At 35.0% G+C, this 16,304-nt stretch overlaps 1 protein-coding gene across 4 annotated transcripts in view; it reads left to right on the forward strand.

The window, feature by feature from the left end:
- brat (tripartite motif-containing protein brain tumor) overlaps positions 1-16,304 on the forward strand; it is a 97,901-nt gene that overhangs the window by 58,073 nt on the left and 23,524 nt on the right. The gene's annotated exons all lie outside the window — the stretch shown is intronic.

Here is a 16,304-nt window from a genome sequence, read left to right on the forward strand (position 1 = left end):
TAGAGTTTTCAGTGTGCATAAAATTAGCACCCAACTAAAAAGAGGTGAAAATCCTACGGTCCCCAAGCGTAAGAATTGTTGTGGCACTCGAAAATACGGTCCTCGAGTCGATCGATATATTATAAATACTGTTGAGAAGGATCGGTTTGCCACAAATAAAAAAATCCAGACAAATTTACGGGAGCGGAACCGAAATATCGACTCGGACAATACAACGCCGTTTCGCAGACGCGGGGATGAATGGCAGACAACTACTTAAAAAAACGCTTTTGACGCCAAAAATGAAGAAAGCCAGGCTCAATTTGGCTAATGAGCATCGCCACTTCACCCTCGACGATTGGAAAGGGGTAATTTAATTGAAATTAAATTATTTGTCTAATTTTTTTTGAATGAATTGAATTAATCGATGTTTTTAACATTTTTAAGGTTCACTTCTCTGACGAGTCGTCAATTCAATTGATGACACCGACTCACCAATACGTACGTAGGCGAGTCGGCAAGCGGTATAATGAGTCCTGTGTCATAAAAAATGTGAAACACCCGCTGTCACTCATGATTTGGGGCTCAATTAGAGCGGAAGGTCGGGGGCCATTGTATTTTGTAGAAGGGATGATGAATGCTTCGCAATATATAACGGTATTGCGATACACCCTATTGCACTCTATACAAAACAAAATTGACAAAAGGGATCGCCTGCACTTAATGCAATATTTTTGCACCCTGCCATAAAGCCAAAATTGTGAAAAAAATCATGTCCAACCACAATTTACCGCTCCTTCACTGGCCCGGTAATTCTCCCGATCTAAATCCTAAAGAAAATGTCCGGCATACCCTTAAAATGAAATTAAATAAGCTCCAATGTACCAATAAAAATATCCTAAAACAAAACATAATTTCTGTGTGGCAGGGAGATCCTGAGATAAAGTCAACCATTGCGTCTTGTATCGAGAGTATGCCCAAAAGAATAGCATCGTGTCTCCGAAATAAGGGTGGACATACAAAATATTAATAATATATATATATGTTGTATTAATATTGTAAATAAACTATGTATAATCATTATAAACACATCTTTGTTTTAATTTTACGAACCTACTCTTCAATATATAGCTCTAAACATAGAATTTGCAAAATCCGCATGGTGTTAGTAATTCGCTGTCATGGGACTGTACCTATTCAATAAAGTAAATCGCTCTTTTTAATTTTACTATTAAGTCGAGATTTTTGTCTCGTGTAGTATTTATCCACGACATTCCTTAGCCGATGAACTAAAAGGTTCATCTTAATTCTAAACTCTATATAATTCAACTTTTTGGGATTAACGTCATTTAATTATATGTACGTACATTTCACGGAATTGATTTATACAAGAAAGAGCATGTGCATATATAATAAAATAATAATACCTATTTATTATAAATTCATAAATACATTTATTCGTTGAGATGTTTCGATTAAAAAACTTGTTTACCATATATAATACACCTGTGAATTCGTTATATGTATATAATTTGTTTAATATTTAAGAAGTTAACGCACCTAATTATTTTAATGAAAATGTGTGAGAAAAATATTTTATTGTTTATTTATTGCATTAACATTTTCAAATTAGAATAATGTTGTCTAAAATTGTTTCTTTAGCTAACGTTGTTTAATTTCGTTCCTATAATAACTACGTAGGTATCGGTTAAAAAGCGAACGTGGAAAGATCGGTACATAAATATACGACCGATTATATTTAGAGAGAGGCCCACATAGACGATATTTCTTCATCTTTCGCAAAATTCAATGGACCAAAAAAGGGGGAAAAACCCTGATTGAGGAAAATCTACCGTCAATTTAAAATTTATGACCTTTTTCTCCATTGTACAAGAGGACGTGTCGTTCACGTTCCCTTTTGTGATTTGTTTTTTCTATTCATTCGACATTGACGAATTCCATTATATTTATCGAGATTTCGCAGAAATTAACAGGTTATTTTTCCCGAGTCGTTTTCGCGATTTAATCTTTAAGTGAATTTTCAATTTCACTCGTACTTTTTACCTCGTTGTTAACGTAAAGCGAAATGTATGTATGTACATATACCAGACTCAATTATGCGAGATTCCTAATTAATTTCGGGGATTCCTTCACCGATATCGAATCGCCGTTATTCCGTCATTAATATGTCGTTAATTTGCTATGTGCCGTAATCGGAAAATACTTAATCGAAATCGAATTTACACACGATCGCAACAAACAACCCTTATAATATAGTAGATACAAATTGATAATGGAATTGTGATGCTGAAAGGTCGTTTAATTTAATGTGCAGTGGAACAAAAGTGTTTTAATTATGCTTACATTTGAATCTTTTTTTAACTAGGTCAATTTTTTTCTTTTCGAACCATATTAATTTAGTTTTTTGTGATAGTTAATTTAACAAGGCTCATGGCTTTTGTTTTGAAGAAAATCAACATGATTTACTATTCAATGTACGTGCATCTATTAGTCATATGGTTGCTCAACCCAATTTAAATAAAACGTATGCGTGTAAACCAGGTACAAATTCTAATTTACTCTAATGAAGATGTATGAAGGATTGACAAAACATACCCGTAAAAAATATTATTTGAAACGTTATAGTGTATAATATTTTTTCATCACGTTTTTTGACACGTCGTGACATGAGGACGTTCTTTGTTACGCAAGCCATAATATTTTGTGGGGTTATAAAACGAACCTTTTGTCGGGATGGTAGTTTCATTTCCTCTCCACCTACAGGTAGATAAAATAATGGAGTTCACTTTAGAACATGGGTATTGTCGACATTAGAAGGTCGACTGTTAGACATTTCGACCGTGAAATGTTACACGTACGCACACACGTGTACGATTATAGGTACCTGCAAAACTCGAGATTTGTCAGTTTCAAAGAAAATTATGTTGTCCCTTATACAGTTATATACACCTTTCGATGCTTTTGGAATTGCGGTCACAACCTATCAAAAGTATACATTTTTCATCTGAAATCGTGAAAATCCGGAATTTGACGATGTTTGCTTTCTTTGTGTGCTTTTTCTGTTGATGTTCGAACATATTTATATGTTTTTTACTTATTAATGAGATCTCGTGTTCAGATTGTTTCATTTGAACATATTTATTAAATGAAAACTTTATTTTCAAAATATTCTGTTTCATGTTTATTATTAACTAGTTTTGGGCCCGTTGATTTCAACGGGTGGTTTCGGAAATGATTTGATACACGAATTAAAATAAATTTTTATGTTATATATAAAGAAACAGGTTGTGTTCGATGCGCTATCCTCTTTTCTTCATATATCGTTAAAATATAATTAATTTAATATTGATGATAAATTAATTATATTTTAAATAATTTAATGTAACAAAAAGTTAAAAACCTTGCTAAATAAAATTATATGTACTTACTCTTATATGAACACATTCGTGAAAATGGTTTTAGTCAAGAGGTTAACGTAAATATTTGGTCGTGTTATAAACGAAATCAATTATAAACAAACTTCGGTCGTTGACCTCGCAGCCTTGAATAATAATATAGGTCGAAAAACCTGGTTACATTATATGTGTCATTTAAAACACTTTCTCTGAAAGAGGCCTTGGTTCTCTTGTTAGAGCGTTGGCGTCTAGAGTAAGACATCACGGGTTCGAAACCCGAGCTGGTATATTTTGAAATTCATTTTATTTTTAGAATATCGTTAAAATATAATTAATTTTAATTAAAAAATATATATTTAATTGTTAAATATGAAAACAAAAAAAGGTTCAAAACCTCGCTTAATAAAATTATTATAATTATGTATTTTTATATGGCGAGAACGAAACATTTCAATTAATGTTTAACCCTTTGGCTGCTACGAGGTTTTTCAAAATCCAAGCGAAAAATGCTAACATTTGTAATTGTTTTGAAAAAAAAATTATATATATTTTTTTTTACATACTTCGCAGAACGCGCGTAATTTTTGTAATACTTTATATACATTTTTAAGAAGCAGTTGTGGACTCACGCTCCCTCTTTCTGTCTTGCTTTTACATGCGCGCGTGTGAAAGAGATATCTACATATATATACACTCAATAAGTTTTGACTATTGTTGTTGGATGCATTATTTTTTTCAATAATCTATTTTTAGACATCGATGTATCTTTTCAACATGCGATACATTTGAAACAGGTAGCGGTCTTTCTCTCTTTCTTTATTGGTTTTAATTATATGCGTGTGAGTGAGACACACAAGGATGCGAAATTTCAAGTAATCAAATAATTTTTCAACATGTATCATAAACATTTGGTATGCATTTCAGTTGGCTATAAATCCTTCCTACTTACTATGTCACCACTATTTGTAGTATGATTAATGTACAATAAAATGTATATCGTTAATTTGCGAGTTTTTCAGTGTCTCGTAATTCAACGACTTGTAATAAAAATTCTGCATTGTAATAAATTGTAATTGGCCAAGAAGGCGCATTGGTGTTTAACGCCTGTAAAGGCTTCCTGGTATATATGTAAAAAAAAAAAAATATTATTTTAACCCAACTAACGCGTTGCCAATGTCTTACTTCGATTTACTTTTTACCGATGAATTATAGCAGCTCATTGTCGTGAAAAGCAATCGATTGTTTCAAACCCCTGACGTACTGCGTATCGAAAGTATTGGAATACGCAATTATGACGTCAACAACGATCGTTGTTAGCAGTCTTCGCCGTTTTCATAACAACGATATATCGTTGTTGTAGCAGTTAAAGGGTTAAAAAAAAGGACTCAAGAGGATATTTGTGTTCGTGTGAGGGTTCGCCGGTTCGATACCGAATGAGAATTTATACAAAGTTTAGGCTTTTTATCGGTTCATTATTATGTTCGGCTAGCGTTAGGACACACACACAGACACATTGTCGTCTTTATATGTATATATAATAATTTGCTATTAAATTATGCACATACTTCTTCGCACGATCAAGTCGAACCCAGACAGGTTCAACAATTTATAAGTGTTAAACCTTATAGGTTTTACTACATATACATAGGTTTTAGTTGTTATCTTTCAGTTTAAAAGTAACATGCGAATAATGCATAATGTAACTGTGGTAACATCTGGATTCGTTCGCCCCACTTGAGAATGTCACTGATTCTTACCGATAATGTTTTTAATGGGTTCTCCTGTTCCGGGAATTTAATAAGTAGTTTTAATGAAATCTAGACTCGTAGTTACGTTAATGACATTATTGGCGCTTCCGTTTTGCAACGCTCCAACATCTCAATATCAAAATAGTCGGTCAAAGACCCCTCCCATGTTGATTGATTTCATTTCCACTATTTTTTCTGGAGATTTTTTTTCATCAAAAACAGACAGGTGTAGTACTAAATTTGTAATTTTCATTTGCCTTGGCAAATCTGCGAGGCGTTACAAAATGGCGCGCTTTTTTTGAAAAAGTGTTCGGGCGCGATGACCCGATTTGTCCTTGTGTCGTGTCAAGCGTGTGCCTGAGAGTATATTTTACCATCCATATATTGTCCGGAGGTCATTGTTCGTGTCAGCAGCACTCGTGGCCATCATCATCATCATCATCACAACCATCAGTGTGGCGATGACGACCTTCGTCACTCGCTCCGCCGCGGATTTCCGCCGAGTCCTTCTGACCATCCGACCATTGCGTGACTGTACTATGCTTCTCCCCATACGTTTCCATTTTACAATTTTACGTTGTGTTGGTGTTGTTTGTAGAGCTGAAGGACCGATGCGATGATGATACAGAAACGCTGGTCACTCTTGGCTGACGATGGCCGTTTCTGCGTTCCATTGTCTCGTCGGGTTCCAGTGACCGGTTCAAGGTCGGTCTGCTGTGGCCGTTTTTAAAAACTTTTATTTTTCCCATGGATACCTTTCCGGCTCTCTGGTCAGACAATGACCACAACCCTGGCGAATAATAATCGCTAGGTCGATCCTCATCAACCGGCCCCATGGTACACAAAAGAGGACCGATTGTGTGGCCGCTAGATTGCACGATATGCCGAGAATTCCACTCCAAAAAAAATATTGTACACACTCGACAAGTTCATGATCACTTTTTGTGGTTTATAATAGTCAGTATGTTATTTTTAATGCGATGATGGCATAGGAAAGTTGCGTTCACTGATTGGTTGACATTCAATGTAACATTGGATAATCATAATATCACAATCATATTGGACAATTGTCAGTTCACATAGCTTCAATTTTAAGATTGAGAAATACATATGTTTGCTTATTCATATTTCATTTACCACAATAAATTATAGAGTAACGTTAACTATCATATATATACTTTAACTATCGTTATAGTCATTATCACGAAAAGCAGGCTCTACTATATAAATACTTTGTAACTAATGCAGATTCGCTTCTGGAGCTTTCAGTTAAGAATACTATCAACTAGGCGTGATTAGAAAATCACTGGTTACTTTACTAAACTGAAAAATACATCAGCTGTACTCATAGATGTATAGATACGCCCTCACGCTTTATGCCGGTCTCCCTGTTGGCGCATGCAAAATACATGGCGCATGCACACTTTCTCTCAGTAGCTAGTTAACTTCTAAGAAGTAAGGTCGATTGGCTGCATAGACTGCATAGAATCGCGCCACGCATAGCACATAGACAGCGGTATGCAACAGCGGTCGACAACCTCTGCCACAGGTGTTATTAAATGCATGCTTGTGGAAGTTACTAATGTTTAAATATTGTAATAGTTAATGATGGTTTTATTATAGTAACATACATTTGTAGTTTAATATAGTGTGTATTGCTAAATATTTTTTTCTTTAATATGGCTTTATTAGTTTGGTTTACTGTCACGCGGAATGTCCAATGAAATAAAGTTATAAATAAAATAAAATTTCAGTGCATGTACATATACATAAACTGTACAAAAATTGGTTGCCGACCGCTGCGTCCTTCCTTTTTTTCACTACTTCCCCGCTAGTTAAACCCCCCGCACCCCTCAGTTAATGGCGACAACATCTCCGACCAAAAATGTCCGTAAGGGCGCATCTATGTATTATATATTGATGGTTGTACTATATTAGTCACTAGTGATCACAGCTCCAATACGACGGTTGCAAGTCGGGCATATCCATGCTCAATGTTAATTCAACCAATTCCCTGTTAGATCTGATAGATTAGAGTCCAAATCGCGATTAGAAGCTAAAAATTTAATTCTGATTATATTTCAAATAATTCCAAATATAAAGTTTCCTTATTTGACACTTCTTTGTAAATTAAAAAGTATTACTCAGTGTTATTATGTATATCAGACAGCCTAATGTGACTGTACATATGCATATTTAAAGTCATTAACCTAAAAGTAAGCGTATGTGTGTTTTCTAATTAATTTCATAACAATTTTTCTATATTGACTGGATTTTCCGTAATTTCGTGTGTGTAGGTTCAAAACCCAACAATCATTACCGTCCGGGGTCGACCTTTTCCCTCAATTTCCGTGAAAGGGGCTTTAATAACAGAAGACCTTTAATTACGAACTCTAGGTTTTGCCCTCGTGTACCCATTTGTAAGGGTTCGTTCTATACCACCGCAGCATCCCCGATGAAACGGCGATCGCCGTTTTCATTCGCGAATTGCTTGCTACACGGCTTTTTGCGAATACACACACTCACTCATGCATACATATACATATTTATGCATACATACGCAATCGATTAGTACATTAGTACCTACACTGTTGCTCTTTTTCTGCACACATTCTGCTAACACATCATTAGTTAGTTCTTTTGACAGTGGCGATCGTCATATGGGTAGCGGTGACCCCACTCCAGCAGCCGAGAGTTTCGATTTATTTTACCAATCTTCGCGGCAATCACTAAATTTGTATCCAAATTGAATTTGTAGACGTCTGTTGGATGTGTTTGTTCGTCGACGCCTTCTTTTACTAAACGCGCCCCACACGCAGTTGTAGTCGATGTGTTGTGTGTATCTAATATAAACATATATACCCTATATATGTACATATGTGTGTACTTTTGCCCTACCCTGCCTACCCACTCGCCTAATCTCATTATTGGTCTTTCTTCTTGGAGCTTGCCTTTCGCGTTTTCCCTTCCACGTACTGAAAGCACGCGAAAATGGTCGGAGTTTCCACGGCAGGCTGGAGATTTTCTTTTTTTTTCCAGTGCGATTTTTCACTCACTCCTACACGCGCTCGCTCCCATCTTGCTTTATGAAGCGTGCACATCGCTGTAACCGAAACTCTTCCTCACACAAAATAAGTCTTGTCGTTTTTGTATGTACTCATCGTATGTGCAATGCGTCAAGACATAATTATTAAAAAAAAAATTATCTATTTTAATGCTCAATTTTACGTACTATGTATGTTTCTGGATATAAGTACATACTCGTATACATATCGCCGTCTGTTAAATGGGGATTTTGAACTTTTTCGTGTTATTTCATTGCTTTTATGCTAACAGTGTTTATTAATATTCCTTTCTGCCTTTTTATTCTTAATTTGTTTCATTAAATAATGTTGTTTTCATCAAAAAAATATAGAGATAAAAATGTATCCAGAAAATATAGTCAGTATATACTTTATAAAAAATCTATACTAATTACTCTAATTTCGTAGGGAGATAATTAATTTATTATTCCTTGACTAACCGTTTATTCTATATCTGGGGAAGAAAAAAAACATACAGATTAATAGTACTTGACAATATTTATTATACATATACAAGAACAGGACATTATTTATGACACAGTTTCATAGACAATATTACACAAAGTATAACACCGTATGCTTTGTTAATTGATTGTCATAGAGTCATGGAGATGAAACTTTCTACCTTATGAAGCCTAAATTCACGAATCTAATAATGTAACGTTTATTGTTAATTGTATGAGATAATGTGGTGTATTTTTTTAAAATACGTTATATCCTGGGTGTATGCGGGTCCGTCTTCAATTCTCCCCTTATGTTACATGTATTCGATCAACGCGAGGGAGAGAAGAATATTTTCTGATAGAACATTCTAGACATTAAAAAAACTGGTAATTTTAAACAAATTTGATTATAGTCTCCGCATTTAACCAGCCTATGTGTAAAAACTCATATTCAATCAACGTTATCAAAATGTTTTCTTTGTGTTATGCTCGGTCTGCTTCTATGAAGACAAAAAATGAAAGCGAATATAGACGCGCATTTGTTGGAGAAATAAAGACAAACGACTAAAAAACATCTTCTTGGAAATGAATCCAGTGCCACTCTCGCTCGGGGTTAATAAGAGTAATCGTGGAGATGTTTTCCTTTGGAGCCTTTGCTTTTCTGTCTGGGCTTAACGGCACAATAGGACCCTCTAAGCCGACACGGTGCGTTCCCGCGCATACAAATTGCGTCGACGCTATGCTAAAAGGCGTTCTTGTCATCCTTCAATCTCTCTTAATCTGGATTATTCATTGCGTTGCGCCAATTACATTTGTGCTTCATTCGAATTATTGAAACGTGCCTGTTTTGCCCAATACTCCCGTACATATTTATTTCCATATGAAAAAATGGTATCGGCATACCCCGAAAAAGTGAGCATATCCATATTGTGATTGCGCCTGTGTGTGTTCAACAATAAAAAAACCCCAGGTCCACTGCTTTGTAACCTTTCATCGCAGGTAGGTAGGGTTAGGGCGGATATTTTGTAACGATCCTAAAAATTCGTGTGTGGTCCATCTAGGTAAAATGTGAATCGGAGCGATAGACAGTTTACGTTTAGCAAGGTCACCTCACTGCTTTTATGCGTATTTGTGTACATACATGCATCCATATAATATACGTATGTACATGAAGATATCCATATTCACGTCACTTTTATTTAATAACAACTGCCAAAATTTGCATGATGAAGGTTTTCAAAACATCGAATACACATTTTGTCCGCTAATTTTTCATGATAAAAAAATTATTCGCATCTTAAAGCTGGTTGGTAGAGAAACAGTTGTTAGATTTAGGTACAATTATAAAGATATGTCAATTTATTAAATTAAATTTAGGTGTATTTATATGTACATATCTTACCTGTATGGAATATATTCCGCCTAACCTGGAACTAACTACCGTTATAGTTGAAGTGTAGTTTTAGTTGTAGTATACATATTTTGACTAGTTGGTACCCGGCTAAATGCAGAGATTAGGTTTTCATGAAAATGTCACTCGACTAGTAAATTGAATTGGAAGGTCACATTTTTGTTTTGAACACATTCTTAGAGTTATCGTAGTACGGTACTCATTACCTTTGTTCGTAATACCTAGCAAATATTAACGCATTATTGAATTCTAAAGTAAAAACATCAAAACTCGACTGTTATATAACAACTGGCGCGCATTGGTGGGAGTGTATTTGCGCTTGTAGATATATAATTTACTAGTTGAATTATATTCGAATATGAATGGCCTAAAACACCAGTTGGACTATATTACTACTGAAAATACACTTCAACTGTACACTGATACACTGATAAATGGGATTATGACCCGACCTCATATGAGATCACAGTGTAAGTGCGTAGGGATAACATTGCTACTTTTCTTTCACTTTATTAAATTCATAATCTCGTTTGTATAATTTTAAATTAGTTATGCGAGGACGCATGCGCATTTATAAAACAAGCTCGCATAAACAGTGACGCATGCGTAGCCGGGGCAGAGGATGTGACTCATACAAAGGTTGAATGACTGTCAAGTGGCATGGGAGAGAACTCTCGGAAACATATGGGCATGTCTGGCTCGATATACGAACGCAATCATACCGTCGCACTGAATTTGAAAATCAAAAGTAAAAATAAATAAATTAACTGTTTTCATTCCATCCTGAACAAAATGTAATTTTGAATTCACCCATTTAACTCAAACAGAGCAGGGTACTTTCACTTATGAGTAAAAATGGCTGCTTCCTTAAAATTTTAAGTATGTATCTATTATATAATATAACAGGCAAAGTTTCACTTTTGTGGCTGATGTATTGGCTGTGTGGCTGAGCAATTATGTATTCTGACGGTGGTGTTGTGGTTGTGAGAGGATAGTTCAATCTCAATTAAAAATTAACAAAGTCGAATGCTATTGACTTTTCAACATAGAGTTTCGATACTAGTTTCGAAACACGTATTGAGATTTAACTAGAATCTGCATTATTTACATAGATTTATTTTTTAGGATAGATTTTTTTTTTTTAGGATAGATTTATTTTCAATTTCAATACATCTTAATCAATTTTGAAAACTTCTATTATATTCCAAGCTTGTAACACGTACGTTTTGAGTTTCGTTTTCGTTTCGCTTTTTTCAGTCTGATTTTCGCTCTCGATAGAGCCCGCATTCGAATTAAACACTTTAGCGTATTTACCAACGTACGAAATTATCATAGGGGGAGGTGTGGGCGGTTGAACGAGTGGGTGGTGGGCAAACATTTCTTAATGAATGACTCAGTGAGACGTCCCTAATTGGTCAGCGGTTATTGGTCATCGTACTGAACCCGCATTTCCACGAAAATGTCGACTCTGGATGTTTTTTCTGTCTTCCGAATTCATTTTCCGGTGAAAACGCCCTAACTAAAATATAAAAAGAATATGCATTATTTTTTTTACGAGGCTTTTTTTCCTATTTTTATTGCGTCTTTTATTAGGCAACTTTCATATGGCTTTTTCATCGACGACCTTCAACTTTTATTATATTGTACATGAATAATACCGCTTTTTTCAAAGTCCCTATTCGTTCCCTTGGAAGCGTATAGTAAAAATTTCGAGTTTGATATGTAAACGGAGGTAATCTCTGCGATTTTTATATCGTATCTGGAATACACGTAATATAATATATAAAAATGAAATTTTCTTGCTGTTATGCGTGGTCGTATTCCTCCGGTTACTAACTGGAAAATCCGAACTTACCCTTCTCAGAGGTGTAACAAAAACAAATGTGGGGGAGGTAAAAACGCGCGCGAGTAAATTGGAAGCCATTCACTCAATAAACGCAATCCTTTTTATATTAAAATTAAGCTTCCATTTCCGAATAGGAATGAATAGTTATTTACATGTTTATATTTTTCAATATTAACGTTTGACTGGGTATGAACATAAAAAATAAGTCAATTTCACTTTTCAGCCGTTTGCAAGAAAAAAAACACGATTCCTATTGGTCAGCTAAAATGTTCTTATCTAAAGGAATCATATGTGATTTTCGCGTATGTAAGCGGCCGGTCTCCGTGACGAGCCAGAATGTTAAATTACAGAAAACACAAATATCGGAAGGCAAAAATCGAAAATCGAAAGATCTTAAGTCGAACGATAAAAAAGGGTGCATGGTAAACGGTACATACTCACTTCATTTGCGCGAGCAGGATACAACAGGAACAAGAGGAACAGGCTTTTCCTCCCGTATTAACGTGCGCGTGCAGAATTAAGATAAGATTAACTTAAGATCTTTCGATTTTCGATCTTTGCCTTCCGATATTTGTGTTTTCTGTAATTTAACATTCTGGCTCGTCACGTAGACCCGTAAGCGGCTTATAACAAAGCTTTTTGTTCAGCGGGAATCGAGATTTAGAGTTTGCCTATCACAAATTATGTTGAAAAGAAAAATAATTACCTATGTACATTAGATTCACTTAATAGTTGGGTCTACGCTACTTCGAAATATTAAAAAAAAACCGGGTGTGACCAACCCATGGCTTTATCTATTTATTTGAGGAATATAAACAAAAACAAAATTAGATAATTACGTACACATATCTACCGGCTATGAGAACATTTTCGATACAAGTTTGAGCGCTAAAGTAGGGAAACTCACATCAGACAAAGAAAAAAAGTTGTACTTCCGCTTATCAAATTTTGTTTCTTTTATTACTTGGTATCACTAAATATTACATGCATAAAAGACCAAGAAGATAGAAATAATTTAATAGGTCAAAATAAAATATTGTTTAAAAAATAATTACTATTTCCGGCTTACGAATTCTTACCAAAACATTATTAAATGGTTTGTACATAAAAATACAAATAAAAATTTCAGCTCGATACGTTCAGTAGTGTGGAAAAAATCGTGTGGTTCATAACATTTTTTTACTTTTCGAATAGGAATAAATCAGATCTTAACCTCTAAAAGACGGAGCGTCGAGATCGAACGAGTGTCCCGAACCGGGGTCGAGTGAGATCCCAGTATTTTTTAATCAAAATACAGCTTTTCTCAATACAAATGGGTTCAATATATATCTTATTAATCATTTTATACATCAACATAGAACATTTTAAGTCCTATAGCATGTTTTTGACTATTTTTGTATGAAAAAATAACGACAAACATCGACATACAAACGTATATAGGTAAGGCCAACAGGCGATTGCATGACTCAATAACAATAGCTTACGAAAATATAGCTGTCTCTTTCTCTCGCATTGATTCATCGATCAACTAGAATATGCAAGCGAACAGTCAAAAACATTATCGCTACCGCCTTTAAATCATACTTTGGAACGTACATAGAAATGTATCAATGTATTTGTTCGCGATGTACCCCTTTTCTAAATCATACAAAATCTATTAAAATAAATTTCTTGTAGTTAATTCTTGGAATAAAAAAAATATAGGTTGTTTAGCTTTGAAACCATATAGTTATTACGAAAAACGTAAAAATTGGGGCATACCCCACTTCGACGAGGGAGGGTTAAGAACATGATCACAAAATTTCAACTATTACTTCGTACATAAATAAAGTAAAAATATTGTGAAAATAAATAGTTTATTACGGGAAAATACCAGATCCCGTTGGGGAGAATGTGTTGGACACAAAATTCACAAATATCTACGTATGTCTTATACATACATATAATGGATCTATTTGAAATGTTTTTCCACACCAAGTGTTCATCGCTCATCTTTTGTGATTTATATGCAATTTTGTTTCATTCTGGTTCACAATAGCCATGTGTACCATTGTTGAAAGGTCACACACAATCAGACCAGCTTGTTACCGTACTATTGACCACGGTTTGTGCCAAAAAGATTTATTTTTATTCCCAAAAACTCACCTACCTTTTATTCGAATAATGATGTCCGAAAGCCTTTTTATTCCGCCATGCGTTCGTAAACGAATATATTTTTTATCACACTGAAAATATAATCTACAGCCAAATTTTGCTATATTAGAGGTCGGATCGGATTCGAGTTGATCGAGAAAATATTGATTTCGTGTTTAAGATGACTGGAGTTAAGAACTGTTTAGGATGGTATGTATACTTTTGTCTGTATATCGTAGCATTTGATTTTAAAGTGCCCTTTATTCCGCTCCATTAACTCTAGAAAGGGCTTCTGATGAAAATTAATGATGCAAAAGATTTGATCTTAAACTTGTCGAGCTTTGGGGACGGATTCGTCGTGTTTGTCCACACACAAAAATGAATTCTCCGCAGTACACATTTGTGTACGTTCGCAGCACTTGACTGTTCATTAATTATACAGAGCTCGTTTCACAGAATACCTTCGGCCGGGTTAAGTGTAACGCACTGACCAAACAAAGGACCTTCAGTGAGGTAAGTGTGGACCCCTCTCGTTGGGTTTCCCTGCAAAACTTTGCCCAAGTGGATCTACTTGAGCGCGCAATACTACTTTGTCAGGTCGGTGTATAGCACGCGCCCCCGCAAAAGGTCAAGGAATAAACTGGAAGTTTCTCCTTTCGTTCGCACTTCAATCTTGACAAGTTCACAGATTTTTTTCTTTTGACTTGAATTTCATAAATGATTTATTAATATTTTTTGTATTTAAGATAATAATAATCCAAAATTTTATTTTTCGCTTTTTTCATTATTTGATCTGTGTAACCACGGGTGCCTAAAGTAACGGTCCCAATTTCCGTCAGATTGAGGCCAATTTCGTAGGAAAATTAAATTCAATATGAATCTGTTTATGGAAAGATCTGAAGAAATATCTGGCTGCTGTATTATGAGATTAATTTTTTTGTAACTCATTTTGAAGGATTTTATTTGGATTTTTTGTAAAAATTCGTAGGAAGGCATCCCCGTAATGGTCTTCACGTTGTTGTATTGGTCTCTTGGTCACTTGCATGACGTCACTGCTTAAATATTGGACTTGAATGATCTCATCAAAATACTGAAATTTGGATTATTTTCAAATAATCTCTTTTTCACAAATTTTGATACGTCATAATTTTTCGTTTCAAATACCGATTAATCGCATTTATTAGCCACTACTTAATGAAATGTACATAAGTGGCAAGCTTGAATAAGGTGTCCTTTGAAATGTGGTGTTACCGGAGGATGTTAAAAATCCTAAGGAAGGAGCATGCGAGTAACGAAACGTTCCTTCTGCTTCTTCATAAAACAAAAAACAAAAACGGGAGCTTCTTGAGACGGTAAAGTGGAATACTTTGGCCACGTTATTCGTGGCCCCAAGTATCGCCTTCTACAAACAATAATAGAGGGAAAAGTAGAAGGCAACGGTGGCTTGGCTCCAGAACATCAGGTCATGGCTGGGACTCTAGACATTGTTTCGGCTTGCCCTTAATAGGGCAGAATTCGCACGAGCTATAAATAATGTCTGCCCATGGTAAATGGCCTACGTCGAAATACGGATTTGCCATTAGAAAAAGAAGCTAATTTAGAAATGAAGCTTTAACCACTTGTTCGCTTTTGAAAGAAAAAGTGACAAAGAACTGTCTTTGACGGAGATGCGTATAGTTTCCTTACGCGTAATAAATTATTTATTTGATTATTAAAGCAATTTGGTCAATAATCGTCTGCTTTTTTTTTACAAGCTTGTTGTGTTTCGTTCAATAAGCAGTATCGTTTTGTGGGATGCAAAAACGTGGTGAGCAACGTCAATTTTTATAATAAAAGTCTGTCACTTGAACAATTACTGCAATAATTTTAACCTTTTTACTTGCGGAAAAAAGCTATGTATGTATATAGCTCATTTTTTTCAGTAAAGTGAGAGTACATCATTTTGGGCGCATTTGACAGCGGGTGGCCCTAAAATTTCGTACTGCTCACATTAGGTAGATCACTTCATTAGCTGCAACAAACATGAGGGTATAAATATGTATGTATATTAAACGGTTTACATGCTTAAGGTCCAGCATGACCTTTTGGGTACGTGTTGACACAATTGACCGCAACCTGACGTCGAACATAATAAACACAAATTCATACGTCGATTAACTCCCTCGTTCGCGAGATTTCACATATCAAAGTCGAGAACCTGATGATATTGATCAATATGAATTTATAAATTTGCATTGTTTTGTTT

Source organism: Arctopsyche grandis, chromosome 1 (assembly GCF_051622035.1).
Source record: "Arctopsyche grandis isolate Sample6627 chromosome 1, ASM5162203v2, whole genome shotgun sequence".
In the NCBI taxonomy this organism is placed as follows: Eukaryota; Metazoa; Arthropoda; class Insecta; order Trichoptera; family Hydropsychidae; genus Arctopsyche; species Arctopsyche grandis.